This window comes from Phasianus colchicus, chromosome 13, assembly GCF_987193195.1.
Source record: "Phasianus colchicus chromosome 13, bPhaCol1.hap1.1, whole genome shotgun sequence".
Classification (NCBI taxonomy): Eukaryota; Metazoa; Chordata; class Aves; order Galliformes; family Phasianidae; genus Phasianus; species Phasianus colchicus.
The window spans coordinates 4722501-4737362 of NC_143448.1; the positions used below are offsets into that span (position 1 = coordinate 4722501).

Consider the following 14862-nt stretch of genomic DNA (forward strand, 5'->3'; position numbering starts at 1 on the left):
GTGGGCCCAATCAGGTTTGTTTCTGCCATCTTATTAGGTTAAATAAATAGAAACTTCTTGCAATATCCATCCACAATGATAAGCAATTCCCACTATAATGGATGGCTAATATATAAATTCAGCCCACATCAGTTTTGTGTCAACTAGCAAAAACAGAAACAATGGAAACTAGACAGCCATGCCTCTGCATAGGTCAACAACCAAGGTTATCTGTATTCAATTACTGGTATCTGCAAACTTGCATACTGTCAGCTGATCGTAGACTAAATGAAAACTTATCATGCACAGAGGCAGCAAATACATTTATTTGAAGCAGGCATCATATTAGTTCACTGGTTTGACTGTGGTTAAGGGAAAAAAAGGGGTTATCAGTCTTTTGGGAAATTCTTTCAAATATAACCTGCAGCAAATATCTAAAATTGGGGATTATCTATGTTATAAATCTTTGTTCAAAAAGTAAAAAGGAACAGAAATTACTCCACAGCCCTCTAAGACGATAAATTATATTATTTAACAATAGATAAACTTAGGGCACCTTTCCTGTGGAGCAGCCCTATTGTGAATTCGGCTTTAATCTGCTTCACCTTAACATCTGTTCGGTGGAACCAAAGATTTGGCTGTTTCGGACGCAGACAATAATTTGTTTGTTAACCGCTTCGCTGGAACAATACATCATTGCAGAAAACAAAGCCTACCAACACAACGCGTTTTTATCTGTTTCCTCTATCTGTGTTCCTTTTTCCACAAGTGCAAGTTCAGGTTTTTGAACTGTTTTCCTAGTGATAATTTGTGATGCTGTTAGTTTCATAACCCTGGAAAAACAAATTTTTTTTCAAGCTCCTTTTTCATCTTTGACCAACAGATGTTCTGTTCAAAACCTGTAAGTACTCATGAGTTACATACTAGCAAATTATAATTGCTAACGCCCCTGTGGAAGGAAAATGTCAATAAATATTTGTTATCGCTGGCCTGTTTGGAAACAAAGGCATTTGCTTAACAGAAGTTCATGTGCCAGAGCTTTTTATGCATCTTTTCCAGCAGTCCATTCAATTAGACATCTAACATTTTGTTTCTTTTCAGAAGAGGAAGTGAAAATAACCTCACAGAATCAAAAATAAAGCATAAAAGCATGAGGGCATCCTGTATTCCATGGTAAAATAGCACTTCAGCTCATTTCAGGGATCCGAATGCGGCCACAGAGCTGAGCTGTGATCCAGCTCCAGCACTTCACCACTGCACACCAAAGCAGCAGTCAAGGGCAGAAATCTAAATGTCTAAATGCATGGCACCGTAATGCAGAGAAATGCCCCTTAACATCTGACTGCTGACAACTACAGTCCATCCCTATGGATAGTCTCCCCCGGCCAGATGACTCGACTAAAATCAGACTTAACTGCAACTCCTCCAGCGAGACATACAGAGTATGCTTAGTTCTGACTTCTCCCCCATGTCAGTGTAGTCCAGACTCATCTTGCTACTGGAGGAGGAGGTAATACTTACTTTCTAGATGACTGAAAAAAGCAAATGCTATCATTTTCATGCCCAGATGGTAAGCTGCTAGAGGCATTCAGAACTGTCCTGCAGAAATATCAGAAAAATTTACTTATGCCACCAGTGCAGCAAAGAACTCTTAACACATCCTTGCACTGTGCCATTCCACTCCAATCTGCTGCTTCTTGAGCCCTTGTATCTCCCTCATTTTATCTCCGGGTGTGTCTGAAGCTGTAGTTCTGTTCTACAGACTAACATCTAACACATGCTGTGATGATTTGGCAAATCAGCCTCTGCACCACTAAAATGAATGCTGTTTTACAGCGTGGACTGCACTGCATGTGTTCGTTTTAGCCAGCGTACCCCATGTGGGCTGGAGCTTCCTTGCCTTCTCCATAGCTTTTTGTCCTCTTGTTAATGCAAAGACCAGAGGAGTTGCAGGGTGCATTCATTTACCTGGCTACAGTGGAGCATCCTTAAAATGCAAGAAACTAGCCATTCAAATGAGACAGAAATGGCTGCCACCCAAGGCAGGGGAATCTTTCCAAGTCTGAACTCTATGCAGGATGCAACTTCTCAGTAGCTGCTTGTTTTATGGATTCGTTTGAGGAGCTGATAAAATTGATAAGAGGGCTCCTGAGGTGTTTCACAAATCAGGAGGACAGGGATCTGCATTTCTGAGAAGTCATATGCAGGAGTTTGGGTCTAGAAGAACTGTGACCTACTTAGAAGACTCTGACTTAAGCCCCAAATAATTCTCTTGCTCAAGCATGAATTACAAGCAGCTGAAGAAAGATGAGCTTTCGCACTTGTGCTCCAGCCAACTTTGCCCACATCTAATGAGGAAAAGTAGGACTTGGTGCCATTTTGTATTCCCGTGATGTGGTGCAGATGGAGGCTCGGCACACGCTCCTCTGCCTCCCCTTGCAAAGCGCAGAGCTGGAAAGCATCAGGTTGGAGAGCAGAGGAAGCGGTGGCTGTGAGAAGCTGCCTCACCCATGGGAGCGGAGTCGGCAGCAGCTCTGGTGACTGGAGATGGCTAAACTAGAGGAAAATATTAAACGGCCCATGGCCAAAAGCTCGGGGAGTTAGAGCAGCAGCCGTCCGTGGAGGGAGGGGAAAGGCTGAGCCATCACACCTCAGCTTAACCAGCCTTGGCAGAGGCAAAGAGGGTGGCACACGGGGGCTGGCCTCAGCCCTGAGCTGGATACAGGCCTCGCTGTGTGCCAGGCCCAGGCCCTGCCTGCAGCCACATGGACCCGTGTCCCATGGAAGGAGCGCTGCAGTGAGTCAGCCTTCTGATGCAAGATGGGAACACAGCTGGGCTGGGCATTGCTGTGGGATTATAAACCAAAAAGAAATGGAAAAAAGCCCTTGGGGAAAGGGAATGCAACTGATGGGAGAAACAGCAGAAGAGGTGGGGAGGATGCATTCTCGGTGCATGCTTGGACCGCTGGGCTGTGGATGTGAGGCTCCTGAGCTCTGTCACGGAGGCCACACTGAGCTGCCCGGGTGCACAAGCTGACAGTGCACAACGCTACCTGCTCACCGGGTCAGGGCTGCCCTGTGCTGCAGGCAGGGTTTTGTTCAGCAAGAGAAAGGTTTTCTACATAAAAGGCCTCGTATCCAAAAGACACCATTTTAACTCGGCTGCAGCAGCACTGGGAATGCATACTGGGGAACAGGAAAAGTCCACGGGGCGGCTGTTGTCAGAAAACAGTTTCTGGAAAAAATTAAAGTTCTCTTGAGGCATGTAGAAAAATTCCAGGACACTGTATTATTATTGTTGTTATTATTACCCTTGATCTTTTGGAAGGTGGAGAGGGAGCGCATGCCGTTTTAAAGAAAGAAGACAGGACATCTGCAGCCTTTAAAAAGCAAAGCACAAAGGCTGCTGGGCTCTCCTTACAGCATTTTTAATTATCTTCCTTAAGTTTCCCAAATAAAAACACATCACATTGAGCCTCACCCAATAAAGCTATGTGGGTAAATACAATACCCATTGTCTAATCAATATCATATTGCTCATGGCTTTAGCTCGTTCAATATCTGAGATCATTGCCTCCCTACTCACACCTAAGGATGCCAATATCTGCTTAATGTTGGACAAACTGCAGTTGTCATTCCCTGTAACGGAGTTCTTTAATCTCATTAATAACCTACAGATACCAAAGTGCAGCTTCAAGTAAAGCTGGCTGGAGCGTGCCAGATTTCCAGTGTGCAGTTTCAGCTCTGGGGTGGGGTGGGTTAAAGAGCCCTGGTCGTGGTGGGCTGCAGCCCCTGCCCCACTGCTGCTGTGCTAGAGCATCCATGAACAAATTTTTTTATAAAAAAAGTCCAATGCAGAGAGTGAAGAGGTAAGGGTATGAGCTCAGCCAGATGCCATGACTAGGACACAGCGTATGACGGAAGCAAGTCCTCCAAAATACTCTTTCTGGGAAGCGCTCTGCACAGTGCCCACCCATCATCCCCACTGTAACCAGCGGCCAAGCAAAGGGCAAGCAGCGAGAACGCGCCTGGCCCGAGGCCTGGCCCAGCAGTGCATCATCAGCCCCGCAGCCCCACGCAGCTGTCCGGGCGCGCTGCCGCCACGTCCAAGCTCAGCACGGCTCTGGGGAGCCCAAAATGTATCGTGAAATAAAAACAGCTGCGAGGGAAACTCATATGACTAGGATAGGTGCCATCTAGCAATTAACAGCCAGAAGTTTTGATCTGGAAAATCACATTTATTTTAATTGCTTCGCTGTTGTGTTCATAAAGAATTTGGCTCATTTTAGTATTTTCCTTATTAGATATACGATTTAACTTTGGAACAATGTAGTCATTAGTTCCATTGTTCCAGATTTTTCATCACGGGGAAATGAATGATGGAGACATGTTCTGCAAGGAAGATTGTTTATAAATATTTATCCTCGTCTTAACAGATATTTCTGTAATCCAGCTGAATTTCCTAGCACAGAATTCAACAGTTGTTAATCTGGCGCACGGCGAGCGGCACATTTCCTAACCTCTGAGTTCAGCGAGAGATCTTATCAAGGGAACCAAGCAAAAGAAGAAGGCTTTTGTTTTATGATTATTTCCTTTGCAAGACCCAATTCTTTCCATTCCCTTCAGTGGAAAGACGCGTGCATCCAACTGCCACCACCACTGCCATCCACCAACACGCTGACCCACGGTAGGCGTTGCCCTCAGAGCTCTGTGCCATGGGCAGGATCAGGCCCTTCACATGGGGCTGGGAGGGGGAGCCATAAAAAATGCATGGGCCTTTCTGCTGGGAACGAGGCTGCTCAGCTGAAAGGAAATGGGAGGTGAAAAATGGAATTTGGCAGTTGTGCGCCGTTCCACCGTTTGGTGCTTGTTGTGGGACTCCAGCAAAAGGGAGCTATCACTACGGGCATAATTTACTTGATTTTAAGGATCTGTATGAATTCTGGCACCATACCAAGTAGCCATTAGCTATGAGGAGTGCTTCCCAATGCTCATTTGTTTTCCATGTGTGAATTTTTGCTCATCTCATTCTTTAGAAAAAAATTTTTCCTCATCAATTCCATGTGGAAAATACAACAAAAATCCAGATAATGAATTAATTCAAGAAACACAACAGTTTTTGTTTTTTTAAATGGAAAACCACTAGTTCTGGAATCAGACTGTCAGCCTGCTTTGATTTCTGATATCTTAAAGCTAAGTGTTATAAAATGATACGGTTGTTCACATGCTCCAGGTTAGGCTTTTGGGCAAATTACCCTAAATAAGGTAACTCAATAGCTAGGTAGGCAGGCTTTAATGCTATTACTATTAGGAAAATACCATTAATACGAGACATATGCGGGCCACTATTGCATCAGCAGGGCCTCACTCAGGCAGTATGTGGGAGCAGTGCTGTGGATCGCAGCAGCAGTGCTGGGCCTTCAAACACGTAACGTGCCTTACTCTTGAGGTCAAAATCTGTTAATGCAATTTTGAGTGTAAGAGCAAGAATTTAAAATCCATGTGGTTTTAATGCCACGTTCTGAGATGGGGGGGCTGGGTTTGTTGTGTTTCTTTATTTGGCCTGCTCGCACTGAACGTGAACTCCTTTGAAATGTGTGTGTCACATTAAGACTAATTTGTGAGATGAACAAAAACAAAATCTCGTTCCACTTCTTTGCTCAAAAAGTTCGATTTTGGTTGCATTTCAAATTATAAGGACCATTATTGGCCATTTGCATTTGCTTCTTTTTGAAGCATTACACAATAAACTGAAACCCTGTGTCAGATGTACTGCTCCCAGATAAGTGCGCTGAGATAAAGTGAGACCTCTAAGAGGATGCCTGCCTTTACAACGAGTGTTCCCCTTTCAAACAATTAATACATTTGGATTTCTTCATTTTTGTGGTCTCGTAGCACAACTTACAGCTAAAACACTGTGTTGAACACGCATATTTTGGTCCAAGCTCTTCTCTGTGTCTATTTAACAGCTACTCACAGCTGTCTCTGCTTTAAACATATTGGGATAAAATTTCATTACAAAGCCTTGATGCAAAAAGAAAAGGAAAATGGATGCAGTAGGGAGGGCACAGGGTGAGCGTGCATGGCCAGCACCCCATGCAGCAGGACCATGCTGGCAGTGGGGGGTGGGTGGGGAGAGGGCAGGGGCATCCTCAACCTGGGCCCTGCGGGCATGGGCAGGCCCATGGCATCCTGAGCTGCTGCTGGTTTGGCTGTGCAAAGCACACCTGCTGCCCTCTTAGCATGGAGGAGGGAAAGCTCCCATTCATTTCTCTGAGTGCTAAGACACAGAGAAGTGGTTCAGTGGTGCAGTAAGCACAGAGAAACAGCAGTGACAGTGACAGGAAGGTACTGTCCCTCTGGGTGCTGGCCGCCACCTGACTGCCATCTAGGAGCAGCTCTGCTGGTGCCTGCAGGAGACTGGTTTTAATGTGGCATATCTGCTTAACAGCTTTGCTGATCATGCTGCTGCTACATGTGCACATTTTAAATGTACTTTTAAATGTACTTTGAGGACTTCCTTTGACCTCCCACAGCAGATGTGGGAACCCGCCAGCCTTGAGCTGCACACACAGTGCAGTGCAGCTCCTGCTGCCTGTGTCCCCCTGCTCCCATATGTAGCTCTGTGCTGCAGGCAGGGCTCCCACCACCCACCCTGCACACTGCTGTGTAAACCAGTGTCACCTGCTGTGCCCCTACAGGTCCATGAGCCATGGCAGTGCCACAGCCTGGGCGAGCCTCTCATTCTAGCAACCCTCTGTGATCTAACATACAGATGTCCTGAAATGTCTTTATGTAGAGACACGTAATGTGATGCACACACATACATACACTTGTCTCCTTATCCATATCTCTATGTATAAAGATATATACACAAAGAGCACAGTAACACTGTTTGATAGAGCAGATTACCAGCAACAAACGCTATTCTCCAACACGGTCACCACCATCAGCTCTGCATTTTCACCAGCAATGAACAAGAGCCCACGTGCCACGTTTGTACAAATCTGCACCAGCAGAGGTGACCACTGTCCCTGCCACCACTTCACTGCACTCACATCCACTGGCTGGTCTCCATAAATATTCAAGCAAGAGTCGATGAATGTTAGTGATGCAAACTTACCTGTTCCTGGGGATTCTCCCTTGAGCTCTGCACCTGATGGAGGCGTTGTGGTGGTCAGGCTCTGCTTTCACTGCACCCGTGATCAGCCTTGCTGAGTGCACCTTCGGTGCTTTTAACACGAACATCTCTCACTTCGATCACCGTGGCTGCAGAATCCTTTTTCTAAAATTTAAATTACAACCCCAGCGATTATGATATGAACTTAAACTCTTATACTGACTCACAGCCTGAGTGTGCCATGATGCCACCAGCAAGGCAGCCACGCACAGGCCTTGCAGCAAGCAGCCCCACATGCCGATGAGGGCTGGCATGGCGCCGGCTCTGCTACACACAGGCACAACTTCACACAAAGAAAGTAGAACGTTTTTAAAAAACAACATCTCCTTTTCACTTTCTCGGTGAACTCATGTCTGTTTTATGGTGCAGCAGGCCTGGATTTGCAAGGTTTCATTCTTCTGGTTTGCAGTACCAGAAACATACTGCTATCTGTGTGAATAAAGCATTTTCTCCAAGAACACGCCTAATAGTTCGAGTCAGCCCACCAGATGGGTTGTAAAACACTTTGAAACAACTCCACTCGAAGGATATTGTACTCCTGGAGCTGTATGTTTGGTTTATTATAAACAGAGCTTTCTAAGTAAAAAACATAGAAATGCTGTCTACTTCTGAAGCAATCTGACATGTGGAGCTGCTCTAGATCTCTGCAGAAACAGAACTGAATTTATCACTCCCCCTAAATATCAAAGGGTCTCGAGAAGCAGCCGTATCACTTTGGGTCTTTGTAACTGGAAGGCAGTGCGGGTGACTGACAAGCCCACATACTTTTAATTTATCAGCATTCAGCAGCCTCCCTGCCGTGAGCCAGCTCCAGGCCTTCCTGAGTGAGCTCCTGCTCCTCAGCAGCACTGCAGGACAGCATCCCACTCCATAGGGTAGCAGTTTGCCCCTTTGTCCCCATACATGGCCACAGGATGGTCCGTGGCCCCACTGTGTCCATCCCCACTGTCTCCTCCCCTTCCTCCCAGCTCACCCCATGGGATGCTCACTCCCCAGTCACGGCCCAACCCAGGACACCCAATGACCAGACCAGCCAGGTGGCACACAATGTGGCAGAGGCAGTGGAGCCAGGGACATGCTCCTAGTGGCACCCACTGACAGAGGCCAGGTCTGAAGCTCTGAGCCTGGCTGTGGGGCACCCGTGTCCTCACCGGCACCGTGGCCACCCCATTTCAGATCCTGCCTCATCAGTCACACCTCACTGTGTGACCTTTCCATTGTAAAATGGTCCTCTGGGACTGGCTCTGTAGACAGGGCCATTGCATCTCCCTAGAAGCTGGGAGAAGCTCAAGTCAGTGAGTTTCCATACCATGGAGGAACCAGCAGTGGGGATGAAGCTTTTGGCACTTTGGCTTTCTCCTCCTTGGGGGCTCATTTTTATCTCCAAGTCAGTGGTAACATCTCCTTCCACCATCTCACATTTGGGTTGACTTCCATATTGGCAAGGCTCAGGAGACCTGGGAAGGGCAGTGAAGCACTGTGGCCAACACTTACCATTTCCAATCACTGTTTCACTCTTTTTTCAGAGCCCCAGACACTGGGATTGTCCCTGTAAAACACAATTAGTGCCTGCATTATGATTTGTTAAACATCACCCAGAAGAGAAAAGCTAAGCGGATTTTTAATCTGAATTTGTACAGGCTTTTCTGTCATTCTTTAAGCAGCTCCGTTATTATTTTTCCCATAATTTGTATAAAGTACTTAGCATTCAAAACAGAGCCTTTTTAACCTTTTGCCCAACTTAGCTTTATGTACTTTAAAAAAAAGAAGGGGGGCAGAGGGGACTGGAGATGGAGAGGGAGAGAAACCCTTTAAGTGCCCTGGGCCTGGGTTCCTTCAGTGTGCAGGCTGTAAATGTTTTACTTTGATTTGAGATACATGACAATAAATTAGGGGACATTTATCAAAGCTGCTTTGTTGCATTGCTGACAAAAGCTGCTTTTTGCATAAATTACTGCATTATACAAATACACTTAGCAGGATCCTGTTTCTTTGATGTTAGTGGAGGAGATTTATGTCCAATGGAGTTTTTATTTATCTGCCCTGTTCACCTCAACAAGGGCAGGACATATTCCTCAATTAGTTCCATACCCCTAGAAATGACATATATATCTCACAACTAGAAACAGAGAAATTTAAACAAAACAACACAAAAAAGCAAGTGCACTTTTTCTGGCAAGTCTAAACTACCGTACGGCGTAAAAAGTAAATATTAGGCTGGCGCTCTGTCTTTGAAATCTTTGTTCTGAGATGACTTTGAAAACTATTTAAGTAAGCTAATTTTTACAAAACAATATTCCCTTTGCAGAAAAGCTTTTCTAGACTTCATTAAGGGACTAAGTAAATACGAGTCCACTTCAACAAATACTTGGTATCCAAATAAGTAGGTTAAAAGAATAGATTCCCTGTGTGTAATCCTCTGTGGAACCGTATTTATGCTAAAATCTCTTTCGATGAATATCTAATAAGCTAATGACGGGCACTGTAGGCTAAATGCTGAATTAAGATGGTTAAAAAGGAACTTGTCAAACGAATAAATTGGCTAACCAGTCACTTTTCTTAAATGAATACAGGATCTCTTGAACACAATTTGGAGCGCCATTCTTCTGCCACTCACCATCTCCAGCCCTCAGCTCACACGTAATTTATTTTGTCACTGGGTCACCGGTTCATGCAGCCCTACGTGGCAACGTGGAGTTGTTACCATACGATAGCCTGAAATAATTCCACACAACTCCTTTCTGTCCCGGATTTAAAAGCAAAAAGGAAACACAAAGCAACCTGCAAAGGCAGGGGCTCAGCAGAGGGAGCTGAGTGGTGAGGACCACAGTGGCTTCACAGTGCTGGTCCTGGGGTTCTCTTGCAGTACCCAAGCCAGTGGGCCATTCGTTGTCCTTAGCGGGAGCAAAACCCAAATTTCCCACTGCCCTCCCCATCGCACACACAGCAGTGCTCATCGGACATTGTCTGGTTTCTTAATCACCTCTGAACAAGGCCATGCAGAGGAGAGTGTCTGGAGGACACGACCAGCCAGGCACAGCCCATGCTGCCATGCTGTGTGCCCTGAAGCCCAGCCCAGAGAGAGAGGGAAGGCAAGCTCCTCCGAACATTCAGTGAACACAGGAAAACAATAAAATTACACCAAAATAGATTTTCATTATTCAGGCAGCTCTGGGGACAAGATTCCACCCAGCGCATTTCAATGATCCCAGACAATGGATTACTATCATAATTTGTTCTTAAAGTCTGTTTAATTGGCTTACTTAGCCACCTGTTCAGAAGAGTTAGCAGGAAAACAGCAGTGTTGCTCCATTTCTGAGCTCCAACTTTTCATCATTTAACTTCCTTCTCTTCCAGCTGCTATAAAATACCAAGCAATGCCTAGCACTGATTTAAAAATAATCTCCTCATTATCCAAAATGCAACGTAACCAACCAGGAGGGAGCTGCAAAGCTGCAACAACAACGTGCTGATAGGGGCGTGTACTCACTGGCTGTTCCTAGTGGAACATAATACTATGTTGTATTACACACATGCATGTACAGTCGTGGTGTAAAAACGTAAAGACTGAAATGCATATTCAAGATATGTAAATATAGAATCATAGAACGGCCTGGGTTGAAAAGGAGCACAATGCTCATCTGGTTCCAACCCCCTGCTGTGTGCAGGGTCACCAGCCACCAGGCTGCCCAGAGCCACATCCAGCCTGGCCTCGAATGCCTCCAGGGATGGAGCATCCACAACCTCCTTGGGCAACCTGTTCAGTGCCTCACCACCATCTGGGTGAAAAACTTCCTCCTAATATCCAACCTAAACCTCCCCTGTATCAGTTTCAAACCATTCCCCCTTGTCCTATCACTATCCACCCTCATAAATAGTCATTCCCCCTCCTGTTTATAGGCTCCTTTCAAATATTGGAAGGCCACAAAGCACCCTTCCAGCTTAATTCTATGAATCACTTTCACATTAAGACAAACCATAAAAACAGAGGAAATTCAGCCGAGGCCTTTGAAAATGCTGTGTGTTACTGTGACAAACAAGGGCGCAGGGAGGCAGGGGCACGAAGTCCCACTGAGCACCGTGCGCCACGCTCACCACGCACCGCAGCCACAGGGCTGCACCAGCTCGCATCCCGCTCGCAGCAAACAAACGCTCCTGGCAGGGGGAGCAAACACTGCCTCTGCTCGCTGCTGAGAGCACAACGGCTGCGTAATCTAAACAGACAGCAGCATGTAAAAATGTAAATATTTGCTGTTGGTTAATACAGTCCTAAGTTACTGCTGGAGCCAGCTGCTTCGGTTTCTGTGCACAGGGACGTCTATGTGCAACCCGCTCCTCGTGGATCTCAGTAGAGAAATATTTTTAAGAAGCCATTATCTAAACTGCTGATGTAATAAGGCGCTGGTATATGAAATACACTTAATAACTCAACTTTAGTTATTTATTGTGAACGAGGGTGCATTCTCCTTGATTCCATTTCCCAGCGAAATATAAGTGGAGCTTTCATCATGAGTGCTTGAATTTATGGCAAGCAGACCAAGTGACATTAAGAAAGCCACACAATCCCTTCATTCAGGCTTTAATAAGGAAGCCAAGGAAAAATTATCCAAGCTGGTTTGCGGGTGACAGCACAAGAACTTTTTGGAGTCAGAAAGTTAGCACGGAGGCTCCCTGTCAGCCCATTAAAAAGCAAGGTTGGCATTCCCCGATATTGGAACCATGTGTGCAGAGGAATTTTTCTTCTGGTAAGACATTCCAAATATTGTCCCAGAGCCAAACACTTCGGTGTTAGACTAATTTAAGCAGTATGTTGGAATCAGCTCTCAGGACTTTGATCATATGGAGATCGTTTGTTACAAATTGAACTAACCCAGTCTCTATTTCTGGTGGATCAGAACTATGGATTTGTTGAATTAAATGCCTCATTTAATGCAGTTTGCACATGAAAAGAAAGCTGCACTCAGGAATCTGATAGTGAATTTTTCACCTAACCAACAGGTCTACTTTTTTATTACTTTTAAACCTAATCCATACTCAGTCCACACTGTTCTTAATAAGCCTGAGGCTGTTTAGAGTGAAGGTTTAAATCAGCTCATATGTTATGGGGGGAAAGCATCACTGAATTATCAAACCGTGTAATAAGGAACACATTTGAATCCAATTCAAAAAATAATTTTATGAAGAAAAATAAATTAGTCCTTGGTTGTTATTTACCATCCAAATAGCGCAGTGCTCTTTCATGACAACAGTGGAGGGAAAGCTGAAAAATGATTTTGCAGACATAGGATTTGTTTTCCTGCCTCTCACTGCTGTCCCCTCTCTGCAGCTGAGCTATTGTGAGGGTTAAAAGTGCACAAAATAAAGCATTTCCACATATGGCTGCACTTTCTTTCCATCTCTTGAAGTTATAATGTCTTTAACTGTTGATAATGATATTATAAACTGTCATTTAGTGAATTCTGAGTATATTAAATACATGAAACAAAGATGTGAGATTCCAGCTGGACCTTGATCAGGAAAGCCGAAATGTGACTCACTAGGACTGCAGATAGCGACGTGCAGGGCTCACGAGGGAGGCTGTGAACAGGTAGCTGCTATCACAAGAGAATAAAACAAAAGAAGAAAAGTGGGATGAAACACCAAAATGGATGCTCAGATGGCTGAGTACTTTGCAGGAGAGCTGTGCAGGCAATCATTGGTGCACTGCTACTCGCTGGGCTGAGACATTCAAGTGTGTCATTGTTCTCTGCCTCGAGGAATTCACGATTTACACTGTTTTCAACAGGTTTTCATATTGAGTCCCACGCAGTGTAACAGCAGGACTCTGTTAGGTCCCAGGACCTTTCCTGGTCCTGCAGGCAGCGAAGAGGGAAAACTTGGGTACATGGAGGGGATTTCTGGAGCCCGCCTTCCTGTTGTGCTGGTGAAGCGGAGCAGTGCCATTCCCTGGCACAACCAGGCTGTGTGCACTCAGCCCTCGGTTACAGGAGCATCTGGCCACTGCAGCTGGAAGTGGGACAAAGCTTGGGAAAAGGATGAAAGAAAATCATGAACTCACTGTCAGCCCAGAACAAGACTCTTCCAAATAATCAAGACCTTTGTTGGGTTTTAAGTACAGGAGAAGAAAACAGTGACGTGCAAGCAGAATGGCAAAATGGCCATCCCCTGAGCCTGACCAGGGCACGTTCAGCCCCAGCCCCCGGGGCTCCACCATTTCCACCAGGGCAACACAGGGCCCAGGCCAACCAGCCCGAGACAATGCTGGCCTCCATGGAGCCACAAGAGCCCATCATCTCTTCTGTAGGCTCTGCCAGCACTGAGGCTCCACAGCCAACGCGGGACACGAGAAAGCAACAAGGAAGCAGCAGGAAAGTGTGTCTTGAGCCCCAAATCCACACCTGGGGGAAGGATCTCCCTTGGGTTGTCCCTCCCCTCTCATTACACAAAGGGAGCAGAGTTCATTCTTCATAAAGAGAAGGGAAACTGTACCTCTAAATAAATAATAATAATAAAAACGATAAAAAACAGTTATAGAGCAGATACTGATTTATACACACACACACACACACATATATATTTTATTGGCAAATAAAGAAAGATCAGATCTTTAATGAGATCAGGATGGGTTTGGGACGTGAACTTGAGCTGAACTCCCCAGATTTTCATGGAACTTCAATTAAAAGAGTTTCAGAGGAGTTGTTGAAAGCCAAGCACTTGCCATCGAAAGCTTAATTTAAAATGAGAAGCATTTTTACACCACATTTCCCAGTGAGATTCCACCCCTGATCCTAATTATATATTTTTTTCTCGAATGATAAGTTTTCTTCTTTTACTGATCAGCAGTGTAGCAATGTATATGGGCTCAGTAGTTATCAGTAGTTATCCTGATAGCAGAGCCCATCGATATTCAGCAGAAAATTAACCTGCCCTTTCCACTATGAAACCAGTGGTGAAACTTCAGTCAACTCCTGTTATCGTGAGCAATAGGTAAGGATTTAGAAGTCTGATAAATGCTAAGGCCAGCAAAAAAAAGAAAGTCTTTTTGGGGAGAGGAGTTAAATCTGGTCTCAGACAGCAGAACAGCACAAAATAAGATAAAACAGAGATAGTGGTTTAATCTAGGCTGCCTGTTCTCATACAATCTTAGTAATATGAGGCCGATACAAAGCCTCACTGTAGGGCCCTTCTGAATGCCAGAGAAGTCAGGCAATCGGTTCTGGAGCACTGCTTTGAGACATCAGCTCTGCTTTGTTGGATGTGCCACAGTTCAATCTGAGAATCACTCTCTGGGGGTGGGAAGGGAAGAGGAACTGTGGCTGAACAGTGGCCGAAATGAGACAGCAGAGCCTACAGCATCAGTGGCCCAAAAGCGCTGATGGAAACGAGCCTGTTGTAAGCAGGTACTGGGAAAAACTTACTTGGAAACCATTTAAATGAATACTTTACAGAACATCATGGAACAGGAGAGATGTTGAAACAGATTTAACCAAAAATGGATAGAAGTGCACCTAAATTAATGAAATTCAGTGCTGTGTCAGAGACACAGCAACAGAGGCATACCTGGTGTGCTGAGGGCTCAGACCTCTCCCTCTGCCCAGATCACTGCAATGCACTGAACAGTTACATGCCCACAAGCTGTAACAGAGCTGGTGGGTAAGGAGCAGGTACCCTACTTCCAAGGTTGAGCATGCAAGTGGCAACGA

The 14862-nt window shown here is 45.3% G+C and overlaps 1 protein-coding gene and 1 long non-coding RNA gene across 8 annotated transcripts in view; one reads left to right on the forward strand and one right to left on the reverse strand.

Annotated features, from left to right (window-relative positions):
• LOC116243605 (uncharacterized) overlaps positions 1-7106 on the forward strand; it is a 19227-nt gene extending 12121 nt beyond the window's left edge. The window contains exon 4 of one of the 2 annotated variants that reach the window (XR_016470877.1): positions 1081-7106. This is a non-coding gene — a long non-coding RNA (uncharacterized LOC116243605). The other variant, XR_016470878.1, reaches the window with a different exon arrangement.
• The window catches only part of LOC116243920 (uncharacterized), a 199657-nt gene that overhangs the window by 17936 nt on the left and 166859 nt on the right, over positions 1-14862 (reverse strand). For 3 of the 6 annotated variants that reach the window (XR_004170078.2, XM_090149889.1, XM_090149888.1), the window contains 2 exons: positions 8469-8708; positions 7095-7264 (listed from right to left, as the gene is read on the reverse strand). The gene's annotated coding sequence lies outside the window, so the exon portion shown is untranslated. Of the gene's footprint in view, positions 1-7094; positions 7265-8468; positions 8709-14862 lie in introns of those variants that run through there. The other 3 variants (XR_016470876.1, XR_016470874.1, XR_016470875.1) reach the window with 2 other exon arrangements.